Source organism: Melospiza georgiana, chromosome 9, assembly GCF_028018845.1.
Source record: "Melospiza georgiana isolate bMelGeo1 chromosome 9, bMelGeo1.pri, whole genome shotgun sequence".
Taxonomy (NCBI): domain Eukaryota; kingdom Metazoa; phylum Chordata; class Aves; order Passeriformes; family Passerellidae; genus Melospiza; species Melospiza georgiana.
In genome coordinates, this window is record NC_080438.1 from 14,537,932 (window position 1) to 14,550,747 (window position 12,816).

Genomic DNA, 12,816 nt, shown 5'->3' on the forward strand with positions numbered 1-12,816 from the left:
TAGGGTAATGTATTCCAGAAGGAAGGGAGGAAGAATAGAGTGCTCTTCCAGTAAATATGTGGCTCTGCAGGTATTAACTGAACAGAAATACTGTAGCAGAGCTCCAATTTGCAGGAGCCTGCAGCAAGGTTGCATTCACAGCAAGGTCAGTAAAAAATGGCAAATACATTAGCAAGTAAGCTACTCTCATAAGTGTATGACACTTTTTTCCATCAATATTTTGTGGGAATTTAAACCACAATGATTTTATTATTTTATAAATCTAGGTTAGCATGTGTATAATGACATGGCAGTTCATGCACAGTGTCAATATTAAATGCCAGTTTTAAATTCAACAAGGCATGTTATTAAAATGAAAACTGATTGACATCTCCAAGGAGCATTAACTCTCCCACAAGTAACTCAGACCAACCCCCCTAAAGAGAGCAAATTATGTCCACTTCAATGTCCAGCAGCCCTCCTACACAGGGTATAAGCAACAACTCACTTCCACATACACCACTTCTGGATTTAGTCCAATATGATTCTGTTATTTTTAAAATAAGGGTGCATACTACCACAGAGGTATTGGCCACCACTTGTGGAAAAGGTCCAGAAATACCTCTGTGAAGGTCACAGTAGTAGAGAAAAAGACTTACCAAATTGATTTAAGTATCATATAAAGCTTTGGCAGCTTGAGGAAGAGTAAGAATAACCTGCAAGTGCTCTGATAATTTCACTGCTATTTTTCATCTGATTTGTCAGTTAGTGGTTAAATCCTGGTGTTACTGAATTCAACCAGACATGTGTCACTGACTTCCACAGACTAAATATCTCCCACCACAGAGACCTTTCCTGAAACTGTAGTCAATAGAAATGTTATTAACTTATATAATTGCAAAACAAAAAAGTATTATTACATCCACTAGTCAGTACATAATATGACAAATCATGCTTCATTCAATATCCTGTAATTAAAAATACTTCTTTCAACAGCTGGACCATTTAATGCAGTGAGGCAGCACTCCCTTTCACACTGCACAAGCAATGCCTGGCTAAAGGAGCTGAAAACAGACCATACCTGTGCCAAGTGACCACACTGTGCCAACCATAACAACTGCAAAGCTGGGAATGAGAGGTCAGAGCAAGTCAAAGTGGTTAAAGGCCACCGAGGCATGGCTGGGCTGCACCAGCTCCAGGCATTGCAGCAGGGAAGAGAAAACATGGATTTGCTGGGTCTGCAGAATGGTGTGTGAGTGACAGGGTGGATTACAAGGGTCAGTGAGTAGTCATGTGTGAGTGCAGCTGAAAGGAGTTTAGGAAATCTTGCAAACTGTTAGTGGGAAAGGGATGACAAGTAATGGGTTTTGTGGGGAGGGGGTGGATGAGGGCTAAAAGATGCCAGCATGGTTCCAAAGACCATGACCAAGACTCTTGTTCCAGGTCCTCTCTTCAGCAATAAACTTTTAACTAAAAGGATTTCCTAATTTTATTTTTTTTTTCCTAGCTCTGTCTAAAGCTCTCACAAGATGTCTCTGATTACTTCTCTGGGCATTTCTAAATACACAAAGGAAAGATCTTCTTGCATGATTATAGCTATTTGTCTTCCATACACATACCTTACCCAAATGTAAACACCCTAGAAAATCCAGCCATTGGTTACCTGCTTCTTGCAGAGTTAAAAAGACAAGGTATTGACACCAACACAATTCAGTCCCTGAACCAATCCATCAAAAAACATCAAGAGAAGGCAGTTGTTACTAAAGCCAATGTATACTTTGCACAACTAATATCATGAGAAGAGTGTTCCATCAATTTCAGATGGAGTTTAGGGCAAAATTGAGTGGACGAAGGGGAAAGTAGATGTCTGAAGTTTACAGGAAACATGACTATTTTATTAGTAGCCGTGACATTGAGAAAAACTGAATACCATGACAGTACAGTCAGAGCTGAAAGTAGTTCTGGGTACAGACCCAGAGCTGTACCACCAGAAATACAAGTAGAAAGAGGTGAAGACAGTGTTCACCAAAGCCCAGATGTTCTTAATCAAAGGGGCAGGTAACCAGCTGCCCTCCTTCAAAGAGCTTTCCACAACTGACCAACACTACCTCTGGTTTTCACAGAGCAAGATGAGTATTTTAGCCAGCTCTTGTTCCATGCGATCCCATCAGTCACACCTGCATTTATTGAACCTATTCCACTGAGAGCACAACTGCCCATTTTGGGACACAGAACTTTTCTTCCCCTTAACTGTATTACTGTTATTGCCTGTGACCTCAGAAATCAGGTATCTATTTACAAGTTCCTACAGTGGCTGCATTTCTACATCACCTCCAATTTATCCTGCCTCCAGACCTGCATCCTGCCTCTCACCCGTGCTGTGGTGCGTGTGCTTATCCAAGTCTGCAGCAGCAAGGATGGGGCTTCCCTGGAGCCGCGATGTGGCTCACCTGTAGCAATGACTGTCTAGTCAAACAAAGGCAACAGCACTACAACAGAGAGTTCTGGTTTACATTAGGAAGATATTTTCCAATGGTCATCACACCCAGTTTCAGTGTTTGAACTCGTCTCTATTCATTGCTCTTCTAGGCATTTCTAAACCTTGATGTGAAGCGTGGCTCTGTCTCGCCACAGAACAGAGCAGCACAAACTCCTTCAGCTCCTTTACAGTCCAACTGGAGATACTGCAAGGTAGGGGGATTTTTTAAAAATTATTATTAGATATTGAAAAAAAATTTGCTAATAAGTGATTAAACAGACGTGGTGCTCTATAGTGTGTAGATATTTCGGTTTTGGTTTTGATGAAGAGGACTATCTTTACCATCAACAAATAATTATCCATTTAAAATAGAAGATGTAGATGTAAAAACTTTGAGTCACTTACTGCAGTTGGAAATTACTGATGAGTACTGTTGATTACCACTGCAGTTTTTCAAAAAGCTTTAAGATTAAGAGACATTCACTGCTCTTCTTCTGTCAGGTGCCTCAAAAAGAAACCATGAGAAGAGACACACAATGAAAAACGGCAGGTTATAGCACATGAGACTCCTTATTAAAAACATAAAATGCCTTTCACTCTTGCTTTTATTAAGTCTACTTTTCAAGCCAAATGAAAGTTAGGTGAGCCCATTATAATACAAGTCACGTCTAACTATTTCATTATCCACGTCCTGCAGCACGATCGCCCACAGAACACCTTTTGAAAGCTCTGGAGTGACGGCAGCAGGTTGAATATAATGAACAGTGTTACAAATGGGGACATGAGACGACAGGTCTGGTGAAGAAGGAGTCTCCTGGAAACTGTATGGCTGTAATTACTGAGTGCTGGTGCTGTCTCAGTTGGCTTTGAACAAAGGTAACCGCCTTCAGCAAGTTATATTTCCTCAGCTAGCTAAAATGAAACCAGTCAGAGACACAAATATTTATGATACACAATACATAACCAAAGTCATTGTCTGCTTTTATTGCCTTTTTTTGTTGTCGCTCTGAAGTCTCCCACATCAATAGCACAAGAGAATTAAACAGTGAAGCACTGAATTATTTTTAAATTAGACTTCCAAAACTAGAATGTTGAAGTCATACTTACAGGAAGATAAAATGCTGTTATTCTGGGCACTATGCTTGCATGCCACCTTTATTTCTCAATAACTCATCCAGTTTGCTATTCAAGAATCTGCCAAGCAGAAGTCAGTGAGAGCTGAGACCCCTGCCTCCCTGCATGTGAGCACCCCTCAACAAACACCCAGCAGGAACAGTTTGGTAATAAAGGGAGCATCTGGTGCAGACAACATTGGAGACAGCAAGACTGAGAAGAAAGCTCAGGCTAATCTATGCTTTCTCATCTGTGATCTGTTAAATCTCAGAAATGGGCTCACCTGCCCATACAGTAAAATACCAGAGAACAGCAGACAATCATGTCATAATTAGATGAGACACAAGGTGAAAAAGAATCTCTCTGTTGAAGTCATTTCTGCTATTATCAGCATGCCCCAACTCCTGTTTCCCTCTTACCTCTTTTCCTGGAGAATCATAAATTCTGAAAATTCATTTCCCAACACTAGTGATAATCATTAGGTTGTATAGGAGTGAAGACAACTGGAGCTATTATATCATTATTCTTCATCTTTTACTGGTTATGGTTTTATGCCTGCTGACAACTAAGTACCACACAGCCACTCACTTGCTCACTCCCCCAGGCAGGATGGCAGAGAGAATCAGAGAAGTAAAAGTGAGAAAACTTGTGGGCTGAGATAAAAACAGTTTAATAGGGAAAGTAAAAGCCATACACACAAGCAAAGCAAAGCAAGGAATTCATTCAATACTTCAGGCAGGCAGGTGCTCAGCCATTTCCAGGAAAGCCAGGCCCCATTGCTCATAATCCTGACTTGGAAAGACAAACACCATCACAGAATCATTGAGGTTGGAAAAAACCTCAAATATTATCAAGTGCAAGCATTGACCAAATACCACCATGCCCATGAAACCATGCAGCTGAGTGTAATCACTCCAAACATCCCTTCTTCCTTCTCTCTCCCCCAGCTTCATGTGCTGAGCATATCTCCATATGGTCTGGGCTATCAGCTGGGGTCAGCTGTTTTCCCTCCCAATTCTTTTGTACTCCCATTCTCCTCACTGGTGGGGTGAGGTGAGGAACAGAAATGGTCTTGATGCTAAGTGCTGCATTAATAGCTGAAACATCCCGGTGTTAACAACACTGTTTTCAACACAAATCCAAAACACAGCCCCAGAGCAGCTACTGTGAAGAAAATTAACTATGCCCCAGCCAAAACCAACATAATGCCATATTTTTCCACAGTCAATTATTAAAGGAAGACAAAAAAAAACACAAATCAAAACCAAAATAGGTTCACAGAGGTAAAATGAAAAGTACTACAAGTTTGGGAAAAAAGCATTATAATGAGCAATTAAAAAGAAGGGAAAGTTAGCTAGTGAAGAGATGAATAAAAGATGAAACAATATGACACAAAATATAGTGAATGGAGTGAGAGAGGTCACCTAGGTGCACCTGTACAACTCTTCAATGTGTTCAAAGATTTCATATCACACAATGCTCTCAATGATACAAGAAGGCAATATATTTTGAAGTGGACAACATGACATATAGAAAAAGCCTGCAGAAGTTACTGCAACAGTATTAGAGTTATATCCAAAAAATCCAGAATTTCATTTAATTTGCAGGTGCCCAGCTGTGGTTCAGCTTTACCTGTGGAGCTGCAGAGCCACCACAGCAGTTCCCACCTGCCCATCCGCCAGTTACGGCTCTGTTATTGGCACGGGACAAACACGCTGGGAGCGCACAGGAAAACTGGTCTGCAGAGGTGAACTGGCAAGAAATGAAACAGCAAAGCTTTTACATATAGACACTGTGAAAGAAAAGTTATCTTTCCACTATTATCACAACAGGAAAGCAGGAAAAACTGCAGCACAGACTTATGAGGTAAAATCAGAGCTCACACTCTCAATATCATTTTCACTATTCTGCAAGTCCCACATTCTCATTTAAGCTTTATGAATGAGAAATTCATTTGAAAAGGTGGCTTCTATTCTTTATTACTCTGTTCTCCCTGAAGAGGCATAACCAAAGCCATAAGGGAAGCATCCTTTGTCAGGTCAAGGATCAAACCTGGGGAGAGTCCAGGACCAGAGGACGCAGGTTTCAGTTGCACCAGGGGAAGCTTAGCTTGGACAAAAGAAAAAATTCTTCACTGAAATGGTGATTAGACATTGGAATGGGATGCCCAGGGAGATGGTGGAATCACCATCCCTGGAAGTGTTTAACTAAGACTGGACATTGCAGAGCACCCACACTTTTACCCTGCCTACCACCCTGCCAAAGCACTGCAGGATGAAAAAAATGCAAGACCTTCATACTAGGCAAAGAAAACAGTGACTGTTAGTAAAACTTCACACAAATAAATAAAAGTAGAGAAAAGCAAATCTAACTGTCAGTACACATTCTCTAACTCTTCCCCAGAGGCTCACATCTTACCACTGCTGTAACTACAGTGCCCTAAAGGCCTCTGTGCTGCAGCTACAGTTCTGGCTTCTTTAACAGATTCCTGCCCTTCATCACACCTGTTACCACATTACATCCTCCCACTGCTACTCTAAACACCTTCCATTCACAGTATTGACAATGGGCAATTTCACAAGGAGGGCAAAATAAAGCAGCCATGCTTAGTCTGGAGCACACAAATTTACTGACTGTAAACTATGCTCACACTGCTGGTATTACTTAAAAGTGTTTGGCACTGCCAGCAGCCTGAGAGGCTGAAAACCAAGCCTAATTGAGATGTGAAATTTCAGCTTCCTTTTCCTCCTGCGCAAGCTGTAAGTATCCTGCAGGCCACAAAAGGTAAACACACCTGAAACATCAGACCATTAATTTTCTAGGTTGAAGCTCTTGAATGCTCCATCTCAGCTGGTTGGCATGGAGCATTAGGAAGCCACAAAACGCATTTCAGGATCTGACATGGAAAGCAGCACAGGCCCCAGGCTGCACAGGCATGGAGACGTGTGGAGCTGCCACCCAGCCCAGGCACCCTTTGAGCAGAGCCACCTTGCTGAGACTGCATTGCCTGGCCAGACACAGCTGAGCCCAACCCTCAGAGCACTGCAAGAACTATGCAAATAAGGAAATCAACCTGAAACATATACCAATTAAGTAAAAAACATTCTTGGTTGTGCTCATCACAAAAAAAAACAGAATTCAAAGGCTTCACCTAAAGAGTTTAAACAAAACAATCTGTGCACTGTATTACTAGTGGTAAATATCCACTGGCTGACATTTAAGAGACATGGATGGCCAAGAGTGATTATTCTTAAAATAACATCTCAAAAATCATTTAGATAAAGGTTTATATCTCTATATTTCTGATCAAAAACTTAGGATGCAACTGAGAATACATGACAGAGCATATTTGGCCTACAAAATCTTATACTAGGAAGCAGTTGCAATCATTTTGAGCAGAGATTTTAAAAGAAGAAAAACAAAGAGCAATGTAGGCAGTAATTGCCAATGTTACTCCATTCAGACAGTGTTATCTGCAGACTGCCTGCAACACTCCCAGTAATGACTTGGTAGGCACAGCAACAAGTAGTATGTTTTCCAACTTGGTTCCCAAGTTAAGGAGTATCCATCCCTTGGTTCCCAAGTTAAGGAGTATCCATCCCTTGGTTCCCAAGTTAAGGAGTATCCATCCCTTGGTTCCCAAGTTAAGGAGTATCCATCCCTTCCTATGTGCTACACCACTCACATTGTTCACACTGCTGCTGCTACCAAGCATGCTCTGCTGCCAAGTGTGCTGAAGAATTCAGCATCTGTTACGTATCTTTCCCCTGTTTAGGGTAAACAGTATGTATTTATCAAGAACCCAGCTCTGCTGATTAACCACTCTGTTTCTCCCTTGCTTCCCCATTTGCAATTCTCTTCCATAAAATTTCTGCCTGGACTAAATCTTTGCCGGCACACACACCATATGGCACAATGATATAAACAAGACAAGACCAAGTTAATTGATTGTATTAGACCCCATGAAACAGATTTTAAGTTCAATGATGAGCATTTTCTCACCAATGCAGAACACAGAGGTGTCACCCAAGCCACAGAGCAACAAGCTCTTGCACACACAAGTTATTTGTGCACAGAAGAGAGGAATTCTTCCTTTCATAAACTGGAAATGAAAGAATAGCAGTCTTTCTATGCATATTTGCTTTATGAAACTTTGTCTCCCTGAAGTGTACATACCTAAGAACTGGCACAGCCATATCTAGAGCTCAAAAGATACATGAAGACCTTTACCAAGCAAAGCAATGACAATCCTGAGAGTGCAGCAATCACATTGCAGTAGCTTTACTCACAGAGAAATTAGAACTAGGCTGAAAGAGACTACAAACAAGTGACTGTCTCTGCTCTTCAGGTTTTTTTTTTTTAATTACTTCATTCTGGGATTTAGGGATACACAAAAGTCAGATAAACATCTCTCATGTAGTTTTACTATCTGTTACATCTAGACCCTGCCAAAATTTTTGCATCACCTGTGATGAAATCCAAGGAAAAGGAAATCTGTCACTTTAATACAGCTTCCAAATCACACATAACAAGGTATTTTAGAAGAGAAGATTTTATGTCATTCAAAGAAAAGAAGCAAATATGAAGCATTTTTCTAGACAAAGAGAAAAAAATATCATAAAAAGAACCTTAGTATGCAGTAAAAAAAAAACGAGAAATACAGAGCTGCTGTTGAGCATGGACATAAATCAGATGCTGGTGTGCTCCCTGCTGCTTAGGTGTGGTGTTGCTCATCACTACCATAATTTATACATGGGGGAAAAGTTCTTATTTTAAAAAAAAATTAGGGTGCAACTGATTTCAGTGCAGATTCAGGAATGTGAACAATGATACTCACAAACAAATATTTTCTACTGAGGTCACTGGGCAAATGGGAATTCTCAAAGAGCATGACCAAATCCCCTACAAGGGAAAACAACCGTTTCAATGATTTGTTAACTTCTAGTGATTCATAGAGTAGGTACATGAATTTTCAATTTTTCTTTATAGAAAACAAAGTATGTCAGTCATATTTATGATTTTTTATTGAAACTTAGCATGATCTGTCACTATGTTATTTTGCATTATTTTTATTCTCAAAATGGAAGATTACCAGATAGAAACATCCTAACTTTGCAGATATTTCTAGAGCCCTTTGTACTAAACCTAAACCAAATAACAGAGATTAACTACTTGCAAAGCAGTTAATCTCTGTTATTTTTTCCTTTCCCCTCTCTTGCCAGCAGAGGAAGAATCACAAGAGACACAGGCTGCAACTCCAAAGCAAAGCTGGCTCTGCACCAGTGAGTGCCTGCCCTTGGTGAGTACAAGGTACTCATGGCTCCAAGGGCTCACCACAGCCCTGGAAGGGCTGGGGGTCCCAGAACCCAAGAATAAAGTCTTCCCAGGGAGAGCCCTCCCAAGTTAGACTGGGGCATCTGTCCCCTTTAAAAGGCAAGCAAACTTTTTACTACAGCCTTTCCTACATGAAGTGGGTCACTACAGAGCACGGAGCATTCATGGATGCTCCACAGAAAAGTGGTTTGCTGCTGGATCTGGTTTTTTCTCAGCAAGAAGGGTTAAGGCTCTGTCATGCAGAAAACCAGAACAAATAACATAAGACTGGTGGCAATCCTGCTCCAAGGGAGTGGGGGAAACTCAAAGCAAAAGAAATAAATGCAGTTTGCAATGTCAAGTCATTACCAAGAGAAAGATTGTGGGGTAAAGTGCTGCCTGAGCATGCAGGCTCGGGTGTGCCAGGCAGACAGTGTCTCCTTACTGGGTGCAGGGGAAGGCTGAGCACACGCTCCAGGTAAACAGAGCATCACATCAAAGGCACACCTCACTCCACCAGCCATTTTCCTGCCTAATGGGAATAACCTGCGGGACCCCAAATACTGCCTAACAGCTTGGATCAAAGAGGACAAAAAAATATTTGCTACACTCCTGCAGAATTGGAGTTTGCACTACAACGAAGATAAAAGACTATTTGTTTGTCCTCATTACATGAAGCTTTTTCAACAAAATAATTAACTGTAGCATAACAGAAAGCTTCACTGGATAAGAATTTTTAAAGCGTGTGTTGAAATCCAGCTACTGAGAATGAATTTGAAAGGCCATGTAGAAATACGGAAAAAAAGATGTGAGGCTTTTTTTAGAACTTTATTTTTTTAATATTTTCTACCCTCTTAAAAGCATAACCATCAAAGCAAATAAAAGTTTAATAAGTAAAAAAAAACATTTTAAATGAAAAACCATGATTAACTTATTAAGATCCATTAAGTGTATAATTACAAGGATTCTATTACATTAAGATACCAATTTCTTTAAAGCCAGAAATAATACCTGCTGAAACTTTAATTATTTAAATGAGAAGAGAAAAAGGCATGTTATCTTCTCTGACAAAGATTAAAATCAATTTAATTGCTTCTCTGCTGCATTGACACGATTCTTGCTGTGAGTCAAGCAACCAAAAAGGGAAATTAATACTGCAGCTGTTAATCAAGTGATATTTGTGTGCTTCATCTTATTATAGCAGGAGCAAGAATAACTACTACTTTGGAGAGTTTGTCCACACTATATTTCGCATAATTTTTTTGCTTGAAAGAGCATCTTAACTTGAGTTGCAGGCATCTCCAGGTGACATGCAGCCTGAGAAAATTGTATGTTACATTGTTTGATCCCCTCGTAAAAATTGTTCTTCCAAGAGTAAGGTTTATTTCAAATTAAATTCACCCCCAGGTATCTGACTCGCTAGTATGAAATTACCAAGTCATACCAAAAAGAGACAGAAATACAGCTGGAGGAGAAGGTTGCCTATGAATCATACTTTCAAGGAAGAAAGCAGGTCAAAGAAATCAACAATTTCAGTAAAATTAGAACATGCATTTGAAAACACGTAACAGCTGAGCACACAGCACAACCCATGGCTCCCATCTGCTGATTTAAAAATGTTTATCCTTGCAGTGCCTTTGTTAAACCTCTGCACCAAGTGAATATTCAGCAACATCTACAGTCGACAAATTAATGTATCTGATTGTAAGAAAAATGGTATTGTGAGATATTTATGAGTTCTGAAATACAAACCCGTGTGGTACCTCATCATCTCTTATCAGCCCTTGTTAACTTTACAGATGATGAGAAGCACCAGAATAACTGAGGTTGTCAAAACTAATAGATCTCAGAGGCTCAGCATCAGCACAGTTCAGTTCCATCTACAGTCCACTTTTGAGAAATTTTAACTCCTTCACATCTCTTCACTGAGCAGGAACCAATTCCATTACCTGGGCTGTTACTTACTGTTGGCAGCATCAGGCACTACCCTAGATATTTCAAGGGGAGCAGGCAGCACTTTTGGGGAAGAACTTGTGCTTAGTGGCAGAAAAATACCAAGCAGGTCAATTTAAATACAACCTAAAGTACCATCTGGATCTTACTGGAAATTCTAGGATCTGGGAACAGCAAAATCAAGGTAAGTTTTTTTGAGAAGGGCTTTTCTATGACAGTATGGGTATATTTGCTAACAGAGTAGAATCATTTGTAACAATAATTCTTCACTTAATGCAATAGCAAGCAATAATTAACTAGGTACAGAGTTAAATGACTGCTTTCCACTGCAAAACTGGCTTGAGTTTTGTTCATTGCAAAGAGTCAGTGAACATGAGGAGCCAAATCTCTTTTTCCTTCTATATTATTTGGGCAGTTTCATTTTAATTTAGAGCTTTAAACTGGGTATCTGGTCCCTTCACAGCCCCTGCCATGGCTGACTGTGCTGCTGTCAGACCACCAGGTTATATTCAGTTTGGCCAAAAGTGGCTGTGATGGATCCCAAAGGCTGGTTTTTAAGAAAGCAAAGCTGAGTGAGCTCTGATACCAGACTGCAGAAACCAGCCTGGGTGTGGGTAGTGACAGACTCCCAGAGCTCAGATGTTCTTGAAACTGAAAGCCAGGGAGCCCTATTTAGAAGGGATTTTGGCTCCATTTTAAGATCTTGCAGATAGGCTCAGGACTGGGTCTGCTTTTGGGTGCTTAGCTTCTGGTTCACTGAGAGAAAAAAAAAAGAAAGAATAAGCTTCTGGCTGTAAGACACTCCAGTTAACCATCATTACTGCCTCCAGTTTATTTTTACAGCATGTGATGGAGCTCCCTCCATCATCCTGGGATAACCTTAGGAAAACTCTGCTAGCAAGACACCAACAAAATCTCACCAATACAAGAAATTTGTTTGACCTGTGCAAATCCTGCCAGCTCCCCCAAGGACCCACTCTGGAAAGGACTGGAAACATTCTGGACAGAATGTTTCTGCACACAAGGCCAGGGAGGAAGGAAAACACCAGACAAGCCACTAAGGATGCTCATGGACACAGCAGAAATTCATGGCAAGTTTATTATTGTCTCAAAAACTTGGTATGTAGAAATCTGAGTTTGTAAGTCTCCTGGAGGCTTTGCAAGCTCCCCAAGGAGCTGCAGGAAGTAGAAGAGCAGCACAGCAAGCTGCAAGGCACCTATGCACTGGGCACTGATGGCTGCAGGGAATGCCGCAAATCCCAACAGCCTGGCCTGCTGTGGAGCAGCACAGTGGGACTTTGGACAAGAGGCCAAGAAATTCAAGTTGCTATTCAGCAGGGGAACAAAGCCAAGGAGCCCAACAGCCTCAGCAAAGATTTTCCTTCCTGCATTAGATCAGACTCAGAGGGAGAGGCTAGTGACACCAATAAGGATAGAACACGAGCAAGAGTCACTGCAACCATGCAGAAGAAAATAAATCTGTCATGGAGATGAGACAGCAATAACAGCAAGCTCTCTCTGTGCCTGGCAGGCACAGGCAGCTTCTGCACGTGCTCACGCTCACACCTGCAGGCTCAGATGGGAGCCTCAGCTGAACAGACACAACCAGGGGCTCAGAACGAGCCACAGCATCAGAGAAAAACTTTTCACTCATCTGACACAGCAAACAAATACATCCAATAACCATCATGTCCTCTGGGGTGTGCAGCAGAACAAAAAAAAAAAAAAAAAGAAAGAGGTTTAGAGAAGAAGATTGATAGAATGAGTCCAATCTTATTTTCCACAAAATGTGACACAGCAAGCTTCACTTGCTCTGATGCCTGTCAGAGGGTCTTTGTCACCAAGAGACAGTCTGTCCATCTGCTAGGTGAAAGTGGGATTGACTTTAGCATTTGCTTCTCTTAAGAGTCCTAAATGTAATCCTGTGTCTCCAGACCAAATAGCCACGTTCCATCTTGTTCGACAAGGATAACCTTACA

At 41.0% G+C, this 12,816-nt stretch overlaps 1 long non-coding RNA gene across 7 annotated transcripts in view; it reads right to left on the reverse strand.

The window, feature by feature from the left end:
• LOC131086996 (uncharacterized) overlaps positions 1 to 4,145 on the reverse strand; it is a 65,817-nt gene extending 61,672 nt beyond the window's left edge. For 6 of the 7 annotated variants that reach the window (XR_009114821.1, XR_009114823.1, XR_009114818.1 and 3 more), the window contains exon 1: positions 3,991 to 4,145. This is a non-coding gene — a long non-coding RNA (uncharacterized LOC131086996). Of the gene's footprint in view, positions 1 to 2,863; positions 2,947 to 3,990 lie in introns of those variants that run through there. The other variant, XR_009114819.1, reaches the window with a different exon arrangement.
• Positions 4,146 to 12,816: the final 8,671 nt, after the last annotated feature.